This window comes from Moschus berezovskii, chromosome 26 (assembly GCF_049115385.1).
Source record: "Moschus berezovskii isolate FMDL1 chromosome 26, NW_MosBer_1.0, whole genome shotgun sequence".
In the NCBI taxonomy this organism is placed as follows: Eukaryota; Metazoa; Chordata; class Mammalia; order Artiodactyla; family Moschidae; genus Moschus; species Moschus berezovskii.
In genome coordinates, this window is record NC_142485.1 from 8067727 (window position 1) to 8074996 (window position 7270).

General features: G+C 41.9%; 1 non-coding gene across 1 annotated transcript; it reads right to left on the minus strand.

Annotated features, from left to right (window-relative positions):
• Positions 1-1057: 1057 nt before the first annotated feature.
• Positions 1058-1161, minus strand: LOC129549484 (U6 spliceosomal RNA). The gene has a single exon (XR_008684580.2). It is a non-coding gene; the product is annotated as a U6 spliceosomal RNA (small nuclear RNA).
• Between the last annotated feature and the right edge of the window lie 6109 nt (positions 1162-7270).

Below are 7270 nucleotides of genomic sequence, written 5' to 3' on the forward strand. Positions count from 1 at the left end.
TGATATGACAGGCTCAATGCCAGATTCGCTCCTGGTCTCCAGTCAACGTGCTTCTGAGTTCTGTAGGGGTAGCTCGGGCCTGCGTACCCTTTGCAGTCTGTTTTGTTCACTGTATGTTGGTTTCTGGACCCATGCCCCTAACTCATTTTTCCTTTGACATTGCGGGAGCCAGATTTATAGCCAGAGCTCCTGAAATGTTATTTTAAATTTTTACTGGAGTATAGTTGCTTTACAATATTGTATTAGTTTCTAATGTAGACTGCCTCATTTTCTAAGCTGCCATTTCCCCCTCCACTCAGTTTTTTTTTAATTATATATATATATATATATATATTTAAATTTATTTTGGGCTGTGGGTAGCCTTTCCCTTCTCCAGGGGATCTTCCCAACCCAAGGATCAAACCCAGGTCTTCCTCATTGCAGGCAGATTTTTTACCAGCTGAGCCAAAAGGGAAGCCCTATTTATATATATATGTGTGTGTTCTTTTTGGGGCGGGGGGCACTGTGCTGGGTCTTCATTGCTGTTCAGGCTTTTCTCTAGTTGCAGTGGGCGGGGGCTATTCTCCAGCTGCGGTCCCCGAGCTTCTCAATGCAGTGGTTTTTCTTGTAGATCTCAGGCTCTAGGGTGCGTGGCCCCAGTAGTTGGGGTACGTGGGCTCAGTAGCTGTGGCTCCCCGAGCACAGGCCCCCATAGTGGTGGCGCATGGGCTTAGATGCTCTGTGGCACGTGGGATCTTCCTGGCCCAGGGAGCAAACCCATGTCCCTTGCCCTGGCAGGCTGATTCCTTACCACTGAGCCACCAGGGAAGCCCTATATATTTATTTTTTAACAGCTGTGGCTGGAGCTGGAATTCTTTTCTAAAAATTTTATTGGAGTATTGTTGCTTTATAGCGTTTGTGTTAATTTCTACTATACAGCGTTGTGAGTCAGCTATATGTAAAATGACAACCCACTCCAGTCTTCTTGCCTGGAGGATTCCATGGACAGAGGAGCCTGGTGACTAACAGTCCACGGCGTCACAAAGAGTCGGACATGACTAAGTGACTAACTTTCATCAAACATAGGGAACACTTTACGAATTTGCATGTCACCCGTGCCCCAGGGTCATGCTAATCTCTATATTGTTCCAATTTTAGTATATGTGCTTCTGAAGCAGGCACGCCCCAATTCTGATTTTAACCCCACACGCCATCAGTTTTGTTCCAGCCATGTCACTGGCCTGCTTAGAATCTTTGCTTGGTTCTCCGTTGTCTTTAGACTCAAAGCCATGGACTTCTCTGGTGGTACAGTGAATAAGAATCCACCTGCCAATGCAGGAGACACGGGTTCAATCCCTGGTCCGGGATGATCCCACATGCCCAGGAGCAGCTAAGCCCATGTGCCACAACTGCTGAGCCTGTGCTGTAGGACCCACTAGCCGCATCTAAAGAAGCCCGCCCACCCTAGAGCCTGTGATCTGCAACGAGAGAAGCCACTCAGTGCGATGAATAGCACATGCACTGCAAGGAAGGTAGCCCCTGCTCACCGCAACTAGAGAAAGCCCGTGCCCTGCAGCGAAGGCACAGCCAGATAAAAAAAGAATCAAAGTCAAACATACAACCTCTTCACTTTGTCATCCTCCCCCAGCTCTGGACAAAGAGAATTAATCAGACTTGATAAGCACCGCTGAGTTCTCTCAAGGATGGGTGCCCACGCCAGAGCCCATAGCACCACAGCCCTGCCCGCACTTGGCACTACCCAGCTTGCTGATCTTTCTGGTCTAACTGCTTCTAAACTGTGTGTAGACCAGTAATGCTTGATGCTTTTGGTTTTCTCGTCTGACCATTGCTTGCTCAGAAACTTTATCATCTTCACTGGGAGCACCCTTCATTTTCTCCCTGATTGTCTTAGATCCTTGTTGTCAGTTAAAGATACCACATAGCTCACCTCCTGGATCCATGAAGATTTAATCCACATTGTCCTTCATTGAAGAGATATTCCCAGTTGCGTTGAATGTTAATTCCCATATCTCTTGCTGGAGTGTGTTTGGGAGTTTTAATACTCATTCTTCAAAATATTTCTACCAAAATCTCTGATGTGAAAATTAGTCATCACCTCCTCTAAGATCTTGAAAGACTTTATAATTCCTTTGTTTTATCCTCTTTTAAGAATGTCTTTTGATGGTCAGTTTCGCTGTCCAAAGTTTCTGACCTCCTCAAGCGTAAGGACTGGGCGTTATTTATCTCTGAATCCCCAGCGCATTGTGACTCATGGTAGTTCCGTGTTGGGGGAGTGAATAGAGGACCTGTGCTAGTGGTCATGCGGTTATCTGTGTGGAATTAAAGGAAGTCATTTCCTCTCGGCTCTATAACGCCTTAGCAGAGGACCTTCTGCTCCTGTGGTCTCCTATGCCCACAGTTATTTGGAACTGGAGCAACAGAGGATGGCCCTGTGAGACCTTGAAGTAGGGCAGCCCTTCGGGGTGCGTGTGAGCTGCTCATTAAGGAGGGGGAGGTGGTCTGCAGAGGAGACAGCTAGAGTCCAGGGGGCCAGGGGAGGGAGATGAGGTTTTCCTTGGTTCTCGCCAGGTTTTCTGTTTCTGAAGCCTCATGAAGCTTTTGTCATAAGGTTTCTCCCTATTGCTTTAACTTGAGACATCGCCAGTAAATGTCCCAGAGATACCTAGTTACCTGTTTTCTACTCAGTAACAGAACAACTGCAACTTTCACGTTTTCATTAGAGGTCATAGTAACTTATGCAGTATTATGGCTAAGGCAATGTCTTATTCTTTTGCTAGACATGGAGAATCCCGTGGACAGAGGAGCCTGGTGGGCCGTGGTCCATGGGGTCACAGAGAGTCGGACACGACTGAAATGAGCATAAGACGTAGAAAAGTCAGCTCACCTTCAACTTAGTCAACAGACCTCTTTTTAACTGGCTTCTCTTTTTATTCTTCAGTTGGGTACCACCATGCTTACTGCAACTGAAGTCACAGGCCTCATTACAACTTGATTAATCTTTCTGAATTAACAACATTAGAGGGCTTCCCTGGTGGCTCAGATGGTAAAGAATCTGCCTGCAATGCAGGAGACCCAGGTTCGATCCCTGGGTGGGGAAGATACCCTGTAGAAGGGGATGGTTACACACTCCACTACTCTTGTCTGGAGAATTCCATGGACTGAGGAGCCTGGCAGGCTACAGTCCACAGGGTCACAAAAGAGTCGGACACGACTTAGCAACTAAACAACAACACATATATATAGACATTCTTTTTCATATTCTTTTCCATTATAGGCTATTATAAGATATTGATTATAGTTCCCTGTCATACATAGCATGTCCTTTTGTCCATTTTGGGTACAGCAGCGTGTATCTGTCAATCCCAAACACCTAATTTAGCTCTCCCTCTCTCCCCTTTGGTAACAGAAGATTGTTTTCTATGCCTGTGAATATGTTTCTGTTTTGTAAATATATTTATTTCTGTCATCTTTTTAGATTCCACAAATAAACAATGCCATGTGATATTTGTCTTTCTCTGTCTGACTTACTTCACTTAGTATAATAATCTTTATGTCCGTCTAGGTTGCTGCAAATGGCCTTAGTTCATTCTTTTTTATGGCTGAGTAATATTTCATTGAATATATATCTATATGCCACATTGTTTTCTAATTCTTCTGTTGATGGACTCTTAGGTTGCTTCCATGTCTTGGCTATTGTATTGAGTGAATTTTTATTTAAAGAAATGTTATTGTATAATACAATACAGACCCCCAAATCCACACAAAACAAACGTATAGCTTAATTAGTCATTATAAGGCAGACACGCCCTTGTTATTACAACCCAGGTCAGGAAATAGAACTTGCCCCCCACCTCTGTGGCCATCACAATCACAACTCCCCTCACGTTAAGCTTTAATTAGACAAATGACGAAAGGATTGTAGGCAGTTACGCAAATAACTTTGCAAAGAGAGTATTTATATATATCAGATTAATTTTAGCACTTAAAATAATTTAAAAATCCTACTTGCAGTAAAAAAATTGTCCACATATTAGATTAATTAGATTATGTATCTTCAATATATTATCCTAGACAGATGGACAGACATATTTGGTTTTAATATCTTATCCTCACTACACCCCTTCCAGGAGTTTATTTAACAAACAAGGAAACCAAAGATCAAAGCTAAAGAAGTTTGCTCAAGGGACAAAAACTAGAATTGAAATCAAGGACCTCTAACATCCCTTCCCAGGATCTCCTGCTATGATAATTCTAAGTCATTCCTTATTTGTTGTTAAACAGGCTTACCACGATCTAAGAATGTGCTGTTGCTGTGTGTTATAGAAGAAACTTCACCATTTTTAAAATTATATAATACAGCCATTTCACTCTTGAGAACAGTCTTCTTCCTTGATTCATTGTAGCATTCTAGTAATGCTTTGTTTTTCGCATAAAATGTATAGGCTGGCTCAAAGTGAGCGTACAACAATTCTTGTGGAATACCTATTGAAAGAGACTGCTACTGGGAATTGCATTTAACCCTGAAAACAGTTCTTTGAGGTGGGAGATATTATCTCTATTTTAGAGATGAAGGTACAAAGCCCTGTAGGTAAGAAAAAGAGCTGAGATGGAAAACAGGTCCTTCTGGGACCACAGCTCATAGCCCCTGGGATGCCTGCCCACCACACACACCTACTGACCTGTGTTCACCAGGTCACTGATGGTACCTGTGCTGCAGGAGTCTTCTTTTTAAAAAACTGTAATATTCTTGAGTAGCTGAACTGAAACTGAAGCAGAAGGATATAATAGAGAGAAGAAGATGACCAAACCCCACACCCTGCAGGCACTCCTAACCCTGTGTCTCTTGGCTCTTTTCCAGATCTACATGTCAAGAAATTAGAAGACAATTTCTTCCTGGCAGGAAAGCTATGGCAAACCAAGACAGTGTGTTAAAAAGCAAAGACATTACTTTGCTGACAAAGATCCGTCTAGTCAAGGCTCTGATCTTTTCAGTAGTTGTGTACGATGTGAAAGCTGGACCATAAAGAAGGCTGAGCACCGAAGAATTGATGTTTTTGAACTGTGGTGCTAGAGAAGACTCTTGAGAGACCTTGGACAGCAAGGAGATCAAACCAGTTAATCTTGAAGGAATTCAACCCTGAATACTCATTGGAAGGACTCATGCTGAAACTGAAGCTCCAATACTCTGGCCACCTGATGGGAACAACAGACTCACTGGAAAAGACCCTGATGCTGGGAAAGATTGAAGGCAGAAGGAGAAGAGGGCAACAGAGGATGAGATGGTTGGATGGCATCACCAACTCAGTGAACATGAACTTGGGTAAACTCCGGGAGATGGTGAAGGAAAGGGAAGCCTGGCATGCTGCAGTCCATGGGTTTGCAAAGAGTCAGACATGACTTGGCAACTAAACAACAACAAAATAAGGGCTTTGAAGCAAAAGGAAGAATTCAGCCCATCCTTAATATTAATAGAAAGCCCTGGCGCCTGCAGTTTCTTTGACTTACCAAAAGGATGCACAAGAGAAGAGGTATGGAAACCTTTGTATCATACTTATTAGTTAATGTGGATATTTTTTAAATTATCAAAGAGTGTTATGACAGAGTGCCAATGAAAGGATAACGTTTTCCATGTGAACTGGAGTTATTTTGAATTTAGTTTGTGCAGCAATTTACGTAAGCCTGTCTGTCACTGTGAAAGGCCTTGTCTTCTTTTGTTTTCAAAGTCATAACTTAAATGACAAACAAATATGTTAAGTGGCTTTTGTGAACTGGCTACAAGCTTTGCGTGCCCAGACTTGTCTGGTACAAAGTGTACAAAACAGTCGTGTGATTTATAAACTATGGGGTAATTGAATGAATACAAAGAAAAAAAGAATCCACTATATTTTAGTATTTGGGAATGTTACTCTAAAAATACTGTAAGGAAATTTTGCTGCTATTTGCTTGACTTTTCTTTGATCTCCAAGAGACTACAATAAGGCTGATAAATCAGGCATGCTAATTTATTCCCCAGCAATAATATCTGCACTATTTTCCACTGGAAATGATGCCTGAACTTCCAGACCATTCCGTTTCTATCATGAGGATCATTGAAGCACAGAATGGCAAGGCTCTCAAGAGATAGCATAATTCTGGTTTTTAACATTGAGACGTTCCCTAATTTCTATGGGCCCATATTTCTATCTGGAAAAAAATGGAGATATTATTATTACTTGAAGGATGACACAGAAGACTGAAGGTTTTGGTTTCTTTTAAAAGACTTTTTTGATGCAGACCATTTGTTTAAAGTCTTTATAGAATTTGTTGTAATAATTGCTTCTGCTTTATGTTTTGATTTTTTTGGCTGCAAGATATGTGGGATCTTAGTTCCCCAACCAGAGATCAAACCCACAACCCCTGCACTGAAAGGCGAAGTCTTAACCAACTGGACTGCCAAGGAAGTCCCCTGAAGGGTTCTGGGCGTCGTCACAGCGTGAGACATCTAGCCACGTGTTCACACATGGCAGTTTCGTTTGATGACTTGATTCCTGTACGTTGTAAGTTTTCCTGAGCTAGCTGCCTTTCCTGGGACTGCAGAGAAAGCTGAATAACATATGCTTTTGTGGCCTGGAGGCATTAAGAACTCCACGCATGTCTGATTTTCTCTTCCAAGCTCTTAAATATAGAAATCAGTTACACAGTAAAAGAATATTGAACAGCATCATCAAGGATTATTTCATTGCCTTCCAAGGGGCTCAGGTGGTACATCATTTAGGATGTGAACATCCCTAGGGTAAAGGCAGTCTTATTTCCATTTAACAGACACACAAATTGAGGCCTGGTGAGGTTAGTAAGCTACACTCATATTCAAATAGAAACCGCACGGGTTGAAACAGGCCGAAGCTTGCGTTTCAAATTCTGTGTTCTGTTAACTAAACCATTACCTAGTTCATTTTCTCTCTCTGTTGGTGCTTTCAAAATTGTCCCAAAACATACAGCAGTCAAGACTTGTCTTTGATTGCATTAAATGTGACTTGATACAAACTAAATCAAATTCAAATTATATTTTAAATTCTTAGGAGAAAGATGAATTAGATACTTCTGATTGGCCAAAAATCAGAAGTTATAATAGAGTTCAAAAGGAAATAGGTTGTTTGGACCATGAAGTGACTTCCCTGTATTCAGAATTGTTTCAAGCTAAATTTAAAATTTACTCTCAAACAGCTTGAGAAAGCAAACATCATTTTCAGTCAGAGCTATCAGCTAGCAGAACACTAAGTGTCTGGTTAAT